The 15955-nt window shown below is 37.7% G+C and overlaps 1 long non-coding RNA gene and 1 other non-coding gene across 2 annotated transcripts; both read right to left on the bottom strand.

The window, feature by feature from the left end:
* Positions 1–863: 863 nt before the first annotated feature.
* On the bottom strand, positions 864–15027 carry LOC112814836 (uncharacterized). Its single transcript, XR_003205878.2, has 6 exons — positions 14890–15027; positions 14641–14820; positions 6940–7023; positions 5166–5334; positions 1699–1866; positions 864–993 (listed from the first exon to the last, which is right to left on the bottom strand). It is a non-coding gene; the product is annotated as an uncharacterized lncRNA (long non-coding RNA).
* LOC112814847 (U6 spliceosomal RNA) lies at positions 14904–15006 on the bottom strand. Its single transcript, XR_003205886.1, has one exon. It is a non-coding gene; the product is annotated as a U6 spliceosomal RNA (small nuclear RNA).
* Positions 15028–15955: the final 928 nt, after the last annotated feature.

Below are 15955 nucleotides of genomic sequence, written 5' to 3' on the forward strand. Positions count from 1 at the left end.
TAGAGGGTAGGCACTACTGTTATTCCTACTACCACTATCACCATCATTCCTGATTTATTTATTAGGAAGATAAACCAAAGCATGGAGAAGCTGCCGAGAGACTCCTCGGTAGTATGCTTTATCACCTTGTTTTTAACCTTGGCAATTTGCCTCTTGAGTCTGAGTACTTAATCAACACAATCTGACAGTTCTTCAATATGTCCATATAAAAAAAAAAAGTCTACCCCCATAAATCACCTGTGTTGCTGAAAGAAGAGGCTTTAGCTAAAAATATTAAGGTTATCATACCTAGAAGGACGGGCCCGGCCAGGGGAGTGGAGGACTGAAGTCATGGCTCAGAAAGGTAGATACACCTCTGGAGGGCCTCCAGCCCAGAGTTTATGGGAGCCTCCTCATACAAGCGATGCACAGAATTGAAGACAACCTACCATGTGCTCCTCCTTTCACTTAGCAGGTGGATGGTCTTAGGAGGATTGCTGAATGCTGCCCGAAGCCTGTTGATTTGTTCTTGCTACAATGGCTCCAGTCACAGAAATGAAGCTTTCATGGAGGCTGCAGGGGATATTGTGGTGCTCCAGCAGACACTGGTAATGTCCTGGGTCCCCGGCTGATGGGGATACTGGCTGCCAACAGCTCACAGCACATCCCCTGACAGAGACCACCTCCCCCAGGCTTAGCCCAGATGCCATTTTACTTTTTACATGTTTTTCTAAACCAGAAAAATTTTGGCCCAGTAAAAGCTTGTTAATGGGCTATTAGCTCCTTTTTTGCTGACCACATACTTAGCAGAAATATACCATTACTACCCAGTGACAAAAAAGAGGTAGGAAAAGATTTCTCCAAGCATAATAAAAGTTCTTACCTTTATTGACCCTAGACTTCATGCTGTCCACCATCTGAGTATTCTGATTTACAGTCTCTAGATTCAGATGTTTAATTGAATGAAATAACACTTTTTATTCAGACATCTGAAAGACAGGCTTCGAGTAGGTTCTACAAAAAATATTTGAAACATTCAGAAGGCAAATTGGTGTATAACTTAAGTGGCAGTGATACTCTGAATGCGCTGCTAATTGAGAGAGATAATTACTATGTATCTTCTATGCCAAAATAAAATTGTCCTGGCGAGAAAAACAGTAGCTTTATCTACTCTGATTGTGACATCTGTTTAACCTTTCTTTGAAAGTAAACCAATGAAAATTTTTCCCTGATATGTACTGAAAAATAAAAACAAAACCTAGAGTACCCATAAAAGTTATGAGCTTTCCAAAGTTTTTTCTTCAGAGATACTCAACCATTGAATATGCATCCTCATAAGACAAAATCATGGAAAGAGACTCCAAATACTAGAAGGAAGGTTGTCTCAGTTCACTGAATGTGAACAGAAGAAAACAGTTACAATATTCATAAGCCAAACTTACACTGAAAAGGAGATTTTTTTTTCCAAAAAAGCAGAGCACAGCATTTTATAATGCATCAAACTACAGAATGTATTCATATTCAATAAGCCTAGTTGTATTTTATGATTAAAGATAATATAAAGCTTTGTATGAATGAATTCTTGATGTATTTGAAACAAATAAATGTTTAACGGCATGAAAGCATACAATTTAAGGACACATTTTTTAAAAGCAGCTTTTTCTTAAAGAATTCAAATTTAATGTTAAAAAATACTATTTAAGAAGAGCCAAATTTTACCTTTAACTTGGCAATTTCCTGTTGGTTGTCCGTTTGCTTTAATCTCCCCCACTTCTCTCAAGAGGGAAAAAGAAAAAATATCTGTGATCACACTGTCGTCATTAAAACATCCTGAAGGGAACAAAGGATCACGTTCTGAGTCCTTGAAAGTCTTGACATTTGCAGCCCCTACAGAGAAATCAGAGGAACAACTATCACAAAGAAGGTAACTTTCAAAGCTGACCTAACAGCCATAAAAGCCTCAACCGTTTCAGCTTTAAAACAGGACTCAAACTATTAAGTATACTATTCTGAAGTTACACACGAATGCCCATCTATGTCTATAGCTCTAGACTTTTGGGATATAAAAGGAAACTAATTCCTGCATTATTCTTATTGTACTTGAAATTTGGGCCTCTTAGTGGAAACAGAATACAGAAAGTGTTTATTAGAATAGTTAAAATATTAAGAGGTGAAGAAAAGTTTAAATTTACTTACATGGGTATTGTCTCTGAATATGCAGGATTTATTAATAATTTATGTAAAAGGAAGACACCGAAAAGTCTTAATAGCAGGGACCTGAGTAAATATGTAGGGGTGCCTGGTGACTCAGTTGGTTAAGCATCTGACTTGAGTTCAAAAGACTCAGTTCATGATCTCAGGGTCACAGCATCGAGCGCTCTGTAGGGCTCTGCACTGGGTGTGAAGGCTGGTTAAGATTCCTTCTCTCCCTCTCCCTCTGCCACTCCCTTCCCCAACTTGTGCACGCTCTAAAATAAATAAATAATAAATACATGGTTTTCCGCTGTTTAAGAGTAGCAAAAAATATGGTTTGGTATTATCCACGGCAATAAAAAGACAGCTAGGCTAATGGACAATTCCTGAAACTCACAAAGCCATTGATTTACCTACCATCTCATAAACTTTTTTTAAAGAAAAGGGTGGAATTTAATCTTTATTTACGAGACACTGCAAGAGAAGAGATTCCACATAGAAATAAGAAACGCACTGAGGGTATGCGCTTCATACAGGTTGTACAGTTTGGAACTGGTCAAGTAGAGTTTCGTTGTAAAAAGTGCTACAATAACAAAACACATTTAAAAAGAGTTCTTAGTAGAGAAACAGTAAGACAAACTTCTACCAAACAGAATATACAACAAACAACTTTCTGCCTCAGCTGCACAGTCTAAAAGTTACAGTTCCCGGGAGTGCCATCCTGAACTTGGAACGTATAGCCTTCAGAGGTAGTTTCTAGCATGACATTCTGATCTTCCTCTTCCTCTACAGAGAAATACTTCTCAATCAAGTTTAATGAAGCTTTGTACACAAACTCGTCTTCATGGTTTTGTAGAGTTTCAGTTTTGTCCAAACCTCCACATTCTTCAATCATTATACTAACTTTCTCAGTTTCATCTAGTTTCTCAGCAGCCTGAAAGATGTTTGAAATGGCATCTGGAATAACCAGAATAATTTTGGTACCTTTTGCAGTTAAAAAGTTCATCAATGGTTCTATTATGCCACAATGAACGAGGTATACAATCTGTTCAACTGTCTCCCCACTTGTACCCAGACAGCTTCCTTTTGTGTCTTCCTTTTGCGTACGCCTTAGAGAGAACACCAACGAGGAATGGGACTAATCCATGATTCACAACTTGCTGTGAACCCAAGACTCCAAATGATCTTAGCAAACTTCTACCTTCTTTTCCCGCATCACACTCCTTGATTTGAAAACCAAAGTTCAGTGTGATGGTTTATAGGAAAATTGTGGGTAAGCAAATATCCGGCATAGAAAAAAGCAGAGAAAAACCAGTCTCTGGATAACTAAAAGCCAGCTTGGTATGTTTCATAATAACTGTAGAACATGTCCTCAGGAAGAGACCACCAACTGAAAGCTCTTCTTAGTTACAAGTTGATTAATAACATTTAGAATTCGAAGCAACAAGCAAGCAGTGATTTGGAAACTGCTCCCCATAGATGAAGACGTTATGAATCACCATTTGGAATGCTGTTCATATGATCCATGAAGTTGCACTAGAAAAACTTCCCCCACAAGGCCAACACGTTTCATTCCACCCAACAGTGACAGTGGGTCCTAAATGTATGGAGCAGTTTCTACCACCTTTGGATCTAGGTGAGGGTACTCGCAGGCCACTCCACTCCTGGAGAAAGTGCTTAAACATCATCCATGTCTCATGTGGAAGAGTTTAAGGCACATAATGTATGTCCAAGCACAGGGGTATTTACCCAACATTACTGAGGCACATTATGGATCTTAGTAAGTAATGCCTACGAAGGTAACTATGTTCAGAGAAGTTTACAAATAGTTCCTCTCTCACAGATAGTACAATGTTGTGCTTGTCAAATGGAAAGCAATAATACTGATTCAATTCTTTTTTGCTTGTTGTGCAACACCAGCCAGCAAAGGTTTATTATTTTTTCCTTGGGTGATATTTCTAGATGAAGTGAAGTGCCCGATAATTTCTTTTAACATATTCGCAAAGCTGAATTCAGGCCCGTGATTCATTGTAACTGCTTCAGAACACCATGTGAAAATTAAAAAATGAATAAAAATGCAGTAGAAGGGAAAATTCAAAGCACGCCATTTGTTAGAATCAATTTTTTTCTTTTTCTTTTCTTTTCTTTTTTTTTTTTTTTTTTGCGAGCACAGCACTTCAATCTCAATAGTGTTCCAAAGCCTCCAAAGCTTATAATGTTGGGGATACACATATTTTTCTCTCTGAAAAACAGGCCAGGAGATAATGAAACTATAATTTCAGAATACTGCAGCCGATATAAAATGGCCACATGTGTGATGCTGAAACACTCTATATGGGCACTTTCTGTAGAATAATCATATATTAAACTCAAGGAGTAAGGAAAAAGAATTTTAAGAGAGCGAAAGAAAAGCAAGGAAATCCTAAATATTGTGAGATAACACTCTATTCAAATCAGCGCTTTATTAATCCAACTTGAATTGATTTAATTCCCTCCTACATCTTAATCAAGACAGCCTTGAGTGCTAGAAACTTAGAGGCAGAATTTAGAAGTCAGGGAATTCAGCAAAACCAATCTGTTCCTTTATATGAATAATTACATCAGTACCAAAGGCCTTTTCCGACTCTCACACAGGTGTGCAATTTAAGACATTTTTAATACCGCCATTAGATGTTCATGGAAACCGTTATCAATTTACACATGCATGCACAGAAGCACATTTCACAGTATATTTACTTGTAGTTGGCTTATACTGGGTGGAAAGAGGCGATCTAATACTTTGAAGTTTTGTTTTCTATTTTTCAGCTGTCAAAGAGTTAACCCGAGGTGCTAGTGATAGATATGGTGGAAAACAAAGTATATTGTTTGCCTCAGTGTTTTTCCATGCTCTAGAGAGTCCTCCACACATTGCTTGGGAACAAGGAAGACAGTCCTACTCTCTTGTTTTATTAGGTGGAGAACGAAAGACCAGGACACTTAAGTGATTCACTTACCACTACACGGTTAGTCGATCAGCTTCTGAGGTCATGCGTCGCAAACCTCCTTCACCACTGAAGAAAACATGTCTTAACTTCTATTCTTGTAGCATTTCACTATTTTTATTTCCTTTTAGGATGTTTATCTGCTTTTTTAGATTTGGATTTAATTTTTATGCAAGACACTCTGTGATGGAAAACAGAAAACACTTATGATTTTAAAAATTAATATCTTCATGGAGCTGGGAGTTTTGTGTCGTCTTGAATAACGATCTAGAATCGTTTCAGAGAGGGACATTTCACACCATAAAAAAAATACTGTTACATAATTAATTTACAAATTCAGACTTGTTCAAAATTCTAAAATGTTAGGGAATGTGTTAAAAGCCACACTAAAAAGAAAATCAATAAACTTATGTAAAATATTTTAGTTTTAGTATATGTGCTGCCGAAGTGAGCACTATGTAAAATATTTTAAAAATCCAAATCCATGTATACTTTTTGTTTTCTATACACATATATATTAAATGTCAAATGAAAAACTACAAAAATTTAAATGATAAATGATAAACTGGGAAAAATTTGCAACCCATATAAGATTTATTTCCTTGACTTGCAAACAGCTTAAAAAAGCAATAAGGCAAATAAAATTTGTATGTAAATGTATATGTATTATATATAAATGTGTATATTTATATACACATTTATTTATATATGTCATACATTTATGTTTATATGTAATTTATATATATTTACCTATTATATATGACTTATACATAACATATAGTTACGTATGTTTATATATAACTTATTTATAGATTATATATCATGCATAGAAAAATAAATACTAATGGCAATATTATAATAAAAAGATATGATAACAGATTCATTTGAGTGGGTCTAGGTTATCAATGAAACAGTGTGATACTATGCGCTATTAAAATGTCCATAATCTCTACTACATAAGGAAGAATGTAAAAATATATGTCAATCTGCTAGTAAATCAGGGTTGAGAATGATCCAGCAGATTCAACTGAGAGACAACTATAGGTTTGAAAATACTGGACTTACGATCTATAAAAAGACTTCACATAAAAATGGCTTTACCTAGGTGTAAAGATATGCACTGGCTTTTCCTTTAAAATATTTAAGGTATTAAAGGGGATAATTGGAATTGAGATGTCTAATTATTTAGAAAAATAATTTTAGTGATTCTAAAAATAGAGTAATTGTACCAGCTAGTGTGTGGAAGGCCCTGTCCCAAAAAGTTATCACCTTTGCAGCAAGTCCTACTATATCCAAAATATTTAGGTTACTACAACTCCAAGTCTCCCACCCCATATTCCCTAAACAACTGACTCTGGTTTACTGTTCTCATTATTCACATAATACTTATCAACATCTAAAATCTTAAAATAGTAAATAAACATATTATCAGTCTCGCTCTTTCTTTTTTCAAAGATTTATTTATTTTTTAGAGAGAGAGAGAGAGTATATGGGGGCAGGGGCAGAGGGAAAGGGAGAGAGAGAGTCCCAAACAGACTCTGCACTAAGCACAGAGCCCAATGTGGGGCTCGATCTCATGACTCTGAGATCATGACCTGAGCTAAAACCAAGAGTCAGCCCCTCAACTGGGTGAGCCACCCAGGCGCCCCAGTCTTGCTCTTTAATAATATATACTATCATGCTTTAAAGAATCACCAATTCATCCTAAGCACTTAAACAGTCACAGACATTATACATTATATACTGCAGGGACTTAAACTCCAACAGAAGAGATGGAAAGACTCACCCAAGTGAAACAGGAATGATACTATGAGGTTCCCACAAAGACATGGACGTAGTCCCAAGAGAATTCTTACAGCATTGGATCAACCTTTAAATTAATGGTAAAATTTGTTAATTTAACATTTCCAGGATGGATGAGATTTGTAAAATAATGATTCTTTCAGGCAAGGGTTTAGACGTTATGGAAAGGTACAAAAATGATAAGCCTCTTCATATACTGATGAGAAATGATGCTCAGAGAAGAAATGGTCCATTTGGGATACACTCTGTCGGCTATGACCAGGACATTTTCCCTGAGGTGTTCGAAAACCACAAACGATGCAATGTTTAGACATAGTTCTTAAATGAGGTAACAAAAAAAAAATACTAATTCGTAAGTATAATTATAATTTTCTTGGCAAATGTTTCTGAGCCAAATTGATATGAGTTAAAATGCCATAATTGTGGGGGCAATTTTTTAGACTATTTTGATACTCTTGAGTTAAAATACTTCCAGAATAATTCCATTGTATAACATTTATTCAATCATAAAGTTAAAATCATGAATGTAGATTAATAAACACATGGCATTTGTATTTGAGATTTAAATCAGCTATAAATCATCCTATATTAGTGACTAATCCAATCCCTAAATAGAATAATTTTAGCTGAAAGTGAAATCATTATTCTACTTGCAATTCTAAATATTTGTTAAACTTAGAGGAAAAACAGACGGCATTTTGAATTGGTTTTGGACACGCTGGCATTCACCTGGGGTGGATGAACCATCTAGGGATGAGCTACTCGCTGTGCATGAGAGAGAAGTCAATCAATGTATTCCCCATTCATATAGCATGACAATAACTCCCGTGATAAAATCTTTTTTCTTTATAGTATTGTAAAGGTAAAGCACTACATCTCTTTCTATGCGCAAAGTAGGAATAGTTCCATTCATTGGAAGTAATCAGTTCTATTGAGAGAAAAATTCCCAAAGATGAAAGTCTGTATTAAAACTTTCGACATTAGAAACTGTCCTATTTCTATGAAGGTTCTCAAACATTAACACGGTGTAACATAAACTGCCTGATGGAAATCTGAGTTTCCTGATGGAAATATTTTACGGTTCATTTTGATTAGTTTTTTTCTCTTGCTTTTGAGGGAATCTAAAAGGCATTTACAATTAGCCATGAACAGAAGATAGAAGGACATCTACAACTTGAATTTAGTGCTATGATGGGAAATGTTTAACAACCAGCTCTCGTGGCAGGCAGGAGTGTCTCTGATTTGTACGATTTGTGACATTGGCCAACATCTGTGATAGAAATAGTCCCGCTGGCATCAATTTATTCCCCCATGCTGTACCTCTCATTCCTGTGACTTAAAAAAGAAAGAGATCGCGCCATTTGCAACAACACTGAGAGACGTGGAGGGTATCATACGAAATGCAATAAATCAGACAGAGAAAGACAAATATTATGTGATTTCACCTAAATGTAGAATCTAAAAAACAAAACAAATGAGCAAATAAACAAACAAACCAGAAAGACAAGTGGTGGTTTCCAGAGGGGTGGGGGGTAGGGGCATGGGTGAAACAGATGAAGGGGATTCAGAGGCACAAACTTCCATTTATAAAATAAGTCAGACACAAAAATGGAAAGTACCACATAGGGAATATAGTCAATAATATCGTAATAATGTTGTATGGTGACTACACTTAATGGTGAGCACTGAATAATGTACAGAATTGCTAAATCCTTATGTTGTACACCTGAAACGAATATAACATTGTATGTCAACTATACTTCATAATAATAATAAAAACAACCCCAAACTGTGTTTAACCACCATCTCACAAAATTGCTCACAATTTAACAACTGACATGCAAGCCACTCAGGCCAGCCCCATCCAGCATACCACCGGCCAGAAGGGGCAGAGAGAGGGGTCCTTCTAGGGACTGCTGACACACGCTTTGCAGTGAGGGAGGGACGTTCCAATCCTGGTTTTGCTGCTTAATTGCCTTGTCACTGTGGACAAGTCCTGTACCTTCAATGAGCTCCAGTTTTGTTATCTGTAAAGTGGAGTTATTGATACGACATCATAAAGTTGATATGATGATTAAATGAGCTGATGCATGTAAAGATGGTTAGAACGTCTGACAGCAAGTAATTTCTGAAACAGCATTTCTTGCGCATACATGTAAGGCTTCATGATTATCATGAGAATTACAGCTATTCCATTTTTTACTGTTTTCACCGGAGGTATGCCTATAATTTTACTTCTTTCAATTATAGACTGCTTTTAAGAAGAAATTATCACTGACTTGAACATGAAATACATATCAATTCCAGGTTGCCAAAGCTCAGAGAGCATCATGTCCTCATTCTGAACTGTCATTCTGCAATGAAAGCAAACTCTTAACACACTGTCTTTAAAAATATGATGAGAAACAAACTGAGGGTTCTGGGGGGGGACGGGTTAGCCTGGTGATGGGTATTAAAGAGGGCACGTTCTGCGTGGAGCACTGGGTGTTATACACAAACAATGAATCATGGAACACTACATCAAAAACTAATGATGTAATGTATGGTGATTAACAAAATAAAATTTAAAAAAATATGATGGTTTATGACAGCCTCATAGTAGACCTCACTGTTTTTCACTTTTCCCTTGTCAATTTCTTTTTATCTCAATATAATGGCTCTCCTATATACCACAACTTCGCATCCATCTTTTCCAATTTGGGTTTATTTTATATCCTCCCTAATTATATGTGGTTCTATTATAACATGTCGACAAACTTCATTCGCACTATCCATTTTAATCCTCACACTCATCCTTCTTAATTAAACACTACTTTGATATGAGTACTGAAGTTCATAGAAATGAAGTGATTTGCCCCAAATCATACGAGTGGTAGTGACAGATCTAGAATCTAAACCTAGGTCAGTTGACTACCCAGCTGGTGGTACAGGCAGGCAGCCCAAGTGAGAGGACTGTGTAGGAACCATTACCTCGGGAACCATGGGTTGGGGCACAGGAGATGTTGAACCTACAGTCTCCTGAAGGATCACTTGAACTCCATTGTATCAAGGAGAACCACAACTGTAAGAGTAACTATTTGGACTGGAGACTGAGTGGTCACAGGGAGTTAAGGGATGGCTATAATGTTTGATGAGATGAGAAGATGAGAACATATAAGAAAGTCATGGCCCTACTGAAATGACTTCTGGAGAAAAGTTTCCTTTTTAGACATCTTTTTCCCTCTTAGGATAAATGCAGAGACTAGATGTATTGGGGAATCCTACTAAGAGTCTTTAGTGGGGAGCTGCTATAGGGAAGACATGCTGGGTGAGGTCAGAAAAGGGTGCAGGTTGAATTCATAAAATTTGACAAAAATCATTCAATGTTTTCCGGTAATGGGCCAATTCTGACTTTCGAGTTCCAATCAGTTATTCTTCCCCAGTTTAGACAAAGTTTATTGACCCTCCCACCACCACTGGAGAATGTTGATAAAAACTCCATTAGCCTGCGTGAGAGGATACTTAATTTGTACTTGCAAAACTACTTTAAAGCCTAAATTGTTATATAGTTGTCATGTGCTGCTCAGGAGAGTAATTTAGGTGTGCATGCAGAGTTTTAATAAAAATAAACAAGAACACATACTTCCTTAAGTTTCTCCTTACAAATGCATTTTAAAAATTCCAACTGCTATGTTCAGTGGTGCATGGAAAATGATGTGTGCATTTCATTATATTGATGTACCTTAAAATTCAATGAACCTTTAAAGATAAGATGGATCTAAATAGGAAAAATGAGAACCAAACATAACACCGTAACATTTAACGGTCATGCTGGAGTGTATTAAAGGTTCGATTTTTAATATTTAGCATTAACAAATTTTGGTATAGATTCTTGTTCTGTATTGAGAGATGCATCAGGTTAACTTTACCATTCAATGAATGACACTGACACACAGTCATTAGATTTTACTGTCTGTATCAATTCAGTTTTTGAAATAGTATATTTCAAAATATAGATATAAAAGAAGCTCAGTGTAATAACACCACGTTGGAGAGCAAAAATAATGAATCCCACTAGATAAATGGAAAAAAAGCCCTGATAATCCCTAGAAACCATAAAATTTATTAACTTTACCCTACTGTAAGTGAAACGGATAACGGCATATCACATCTTGCATAGGGTAGGGATGGGGAGGTGGTGGTGGTTGTATGATCTCTAACGTGGTAGTTTACCTCAATTTTCCTTTAAAATAGTGACTATAGTACCATTAATCTGTTAGGATTAAGCAAAAGATCAAATGAGATAATACATATAAAGCACCTTCTAACAGTGTCAGGCACAGATTGTATGTTATCATCATTATTAAATTGTCTAAGGGGCGCCTGGGTGACTCAGTTGGTTAAGGGTCCGCCTTTGACTCAGGTCATGATCCCAGGGTCCCAGGATCGAGTCCCGAGTTGGACTCTCTGCTCAGCAGGGAATCTGCTTCTCCCTCTGCCCCTCCTCCTGCTCATGATCTCTCTCTCTCTCACTCTCTGTCTGTCAAATAAATAAATACAATCTTAAAAAAAAATAAACTGTCTTAATAAGTACTTGCTTTTAGGGGTATTTTCTAAGACACATTCCAGCTACTTGTGGAAATTTAGGGCAAATTTTGATTCGAGTATGTGCAAGTGTACATGGTATTTTCCTTTTCTCCCCACTTGATTATGAAACATTTATTAAATTTATTCACAGGATGGGGTGCCTGGTGGCGCAGTCAGTTAAGGGATGGACTCTTGGTTTTGGCTCAGGTCATGATCTCAGGGTTGTGAGATCTATCCCCCCCCTTTGGGCTCTGCGCTCGGTGTGGAGTCGGCTTCAGGTTCTCTCTCCCTCCCCGACCCTGTTTTCCTTCCCCTGCTCCCTTGAGCATGGTCGCTCTCCCTGTCTCAAATAAATAAAATTTTTAAAAAAATTTATTCACAGAACACAACTAGTTTTTCAAGCCCACAGGGTCTATTCTTAGTTATATCACAGAACAGGTACAAAGAAGCCCCATAAGTAGATGTGGAGGAAATGATCTATATTAATCATTATATATACTATAGTGGTCCCTCTCATACTTGAAGGCCATGATCTATCCCACAGTCTATCTGGACATTGTTTTATAGACACAGGAGCTTACAATGAATCTCCTACATCCCATTGATCGTGTGATTAGAAAGAACCAGACAGCCTCAGAGATGCTGTGGCAGCAATGATTAAAAATCATTTTCTTGATGATATAGAAGAAAATCACGTCTGATGTCTAATGTAATTGGAACGTAAGAGATGTGAATTTATGTGACTGAGAAAATATATACTTATTAGACTATAATATATATGTAGAAATTAAATAATTCAAAACAAAGACACTGTCCTTCTAACTTATTTCCTCCAATGAGAGAGAGAAATATCAACTTTCAGCCTTTACACATAATTTAGCTCACGGCTGACACAAAATCTGATTATCAGGGATGCTGCTCAAGCAAGCAAAGTGGAGCTGCCTAGGAACCAGCAGTATGCAGAACCTTGGGGCGTTCTCTCTTTCTAGAAGGCACAGACCACAAGGCATGCTCACGGGCTCCAGTGAGCAGCTCTGTTCTTCGTAGTCAAGGAGTGCTCACTTCTCCAGGAGACCTGCTATTCGCTGCTGCTGCTTTGACTATTCAAAAAACTCTACAAAATTAAAGAAAAATAAATACAAGAAAGTGAGCCTGGAAAATGTTCCCCGGTTAGGTCACGTTTACAGTAAAACCTGCCAAAGAAAGGCTGACAGACCAGACCCATCAGCAATGAAGAGACTCGGGATTGCACAATGACCTGAATTCATCAGATGGTTCCTGAGGACACTGTCCGCTTTCTGATCAGATCGAGGGCTACACCTCGACCTCTTTACATGTCATAATTCCTACCCCAACTCCTTTGGCTCCCACGTCACTGAAGTGGCATAGGACTTCTAATTTCGGCCCCTTTCTCCTACTCAGACTTCTAATCTCTCCATTCTGAATCGGTCCCGTTATTCACCTTTTCCGCTCCGTGCCCAGCCCCCTGCGGGCTGTTAGATTAAATCACACATTTGGCAGATTGGTGTCATCACGCTTTCTGGGAACACAGTAGTAGCTGGACTCCGACCCTGCTCGGCAATCCTGTTCTGCCCACTGGTCAGCTACCTGTGCTCTTCATCACAGCAACCATTTTAATTCTTTAGTAACCTCCTCCCAAACCCTGCCACCAGCCACTTTTCTCCGCTGATAATTTCTCTTCCTTCACAGAGAAAATTGAGGCTTTTAACCTATATTCAAAACGTTTGCTTTTCTACTGACTCCCACACGGCCCTACATATCCTCTGGTATCTCCTATGAAACATACAGATACAGTCCCTTCCTCATCAAATGTCCCTCTTGAGCTACTCCTTTATCTTTCTCCATCCCTTCACAGCCAAGCGTTTTGGAAATAGGGCTTAAATTCACGAACACATTTAGCTTCCCATTTAAAATTTTAATCTACAGCAAACTGACTTCTACCCCCATCAACTTCACTGATAATGTTCTGGCTAAGTTCTTCAATTACCTTCTAAATGCCAAAGCCAAGGAAGCCTCCCAACCCTCCTGTTATTTAAAGTCTCCACGGTGCTTGTACTTAGTCTTAGAAATACAAGTTGCAAGTCTATTTCTACTACAAGGATTATACTTTTCCATTGTAGAATCTTTGGACTCTATAAAAAGAAAGGGAGGAAACGTGCCCACATCCTCACCACTCATGGTAAAGCAGTGTTTCACACTCTCATGTATTTCTTTTTAAGATTTGTTTTATGCACATATCGACATTCTGTACAAGCAAACATTATGCTTTTTTGTTTAACATGCTGCCATAAACATTTCCCCCATGTTATCAAGTAATCTTCAGAAATGATATTTTAAGGTTGCATAATTTTCCATCATATGGAAAAATATACTTAATTCTTGCACAGCATGTAAACAAAGAGATGCGTTCCTATAGTATTGAGTGTCCTTGAACAAATTTGACATGCAAAATCCTCCGCTACCGTGGTTGTACAATAATTTAATTAATCTCTTTCTGCTAGACTTTCAGGCTATCAAATGTTTGCTATCATAAATAGCACTACAAGGAACACGAAGGTACCCCGGATCATCTTGAATCTTCTATGTAGGTATTTGCTAGCTCTTTCCGAATTAGAATATAAACTTTCCCACTTAAGAGGTTTGTTCTTTTTGCAATTACCGCACAGAATTTCTCCCTACATCTCGAAAAGAACATATTATTGGAGCTTGTACCTGGCTGGCAAGAAGGCAGGGGATACCGTTAGTGGCAAGGGACATGGCTAAATATTGGGTTCTTTTATTAAGGGGTAAGAAGGCCACTGTAATTCCTGGAAGTCTTATCCAGGAGACATCTTTTTATTTGTCTAGACTTTTTTGGGTTTCAAAGTTATTTTATTGTATCAAACACAGCTTACATTTGAATTACTGCACTTACCTTACCTATAAGTGAGGACCGTTGGTGACAATACCTACATTAGTAGAGATTGAGGGGAAAACACGAAATAAATAATGAAGTCTTTCCTGACTTAAGTTATTGCAGACAAAACTGGCTCTTTAATCTTTTAAATCCTCACAAAAGCCTGGAAATGACAATTTTGTTGTGTTATTTGTGACTTACACTAATTAAGTCTGCCTTTTCTACAAAGCATGAAGGTTCTGTGGAGAAAATGGATTGTCAAGGGTAAACAGAAGACTGCAGATCACTGAGTTTCAGTCTTGCTCTGAATCTTCCCCCCAGTAATTACCAGTCTCCAAGCTCAAAGAGAGCACCAGAAGAAAGGACAGTCTCTGCTGGTATCTGTGGAAAACAAGATGGGAATGAGAAAGACGGCAGGCTCCCTATTTGAACGCAAGTAAAAATTTATACCTGATTTAGCTCCTGAAATTATTCTTCACGAATGTGTGCATCATTCTCGTGCAGGGGACCATGCTCATCTTCTCTGTATCGTTCCAATTTTAGTATATGTGCTGCCAAAACCAGCACACTTCTGAAATTATTCTGACTACAGTGTGAAAAAGGTAAGGAAAAGAACAACTTCTAATTTTCTACTTATGTTTATAAGGAGCTAGTCTAGGAAGATAGTCTCTGATTAATTGAAAGATTGGTTTAATGACCCCCAACTCATAACCGTATTTTCAAATTCAGTGATAGATGCAAGACCAGTTTTGATCAGCGAGGGCCTACCTTTTGGGGAACCTCTTCCAACCCAAATAAATATGATTCAGTAGATTTTCTGACTGCAAGCTCCTGAAAAAGCAAATGATGTGATACTGAAAGATTTGGTTGAGATACACAGATATAAAAAAGACATCGTGTAATAAAGTGTGTTAGGAGTCAGCTCATGACGTAGATATCAAAAGGAAATGCTAGGAACCGATACCCACTTAGCTGGAGGGTAGAAAATGGTCAGGATTTTTAGTTATATAGAGAGGAGTTTTATGAAGATGATTTCTTCAGAGAAATCTGTGCCATTCGTCCCACCGCCCAACACACAAGACGACAGGGTACGTGAGTTGGTGTAAGCTTGTGTGTGTGTGTGTGTGTGTGTGTGTGTGTGTGTGTGTGTGTGTGTGTAGTGCAGGGGGAGGAATATCATCTACCTCCTTTATCTTGAGGGTAGAAGGCCAGGTTCCAATGGAACCTCAAGGAAATCTTGCTTCACGCTTCCTGGAAGGGCTGAAAATCGTAAAATGGAATCTGATTCTTGCCACTGAAGCTCAGAGGTCTACAGAACAAACATTGTTTTTAATAAAAAAGTTATAAAGAAAGCCGAACAACCACCACAAAGGTGGCCACACAGGAATTGCCCTGGACTTTTGCTGAGCAGGGACGTAGGGCAGGTGATGTTTTTCATGAACCAGATGTGATCTGTGAGACACTAAGAGTCAGCCTGCACCTGTTTTGACACCTGAACAAGTAAACCAACTGGGAA

Source organism: Callorhinus ursinus, unplaced genomic scaffold (assembly GCF_003265705.2).
Source record: "Callorhinus ursinus isolate GAN/ISIS: 27379988/994484 unplaced genomic scaffold, GSC_fseal_2.0 scaffold46, whole genome shotgun sequence".
NCBI lineage: Eukaryota > Metazoa > Chordata > Mammalia > Carnivora > Otariidae > Callorhinus > Callorhinus ursinus.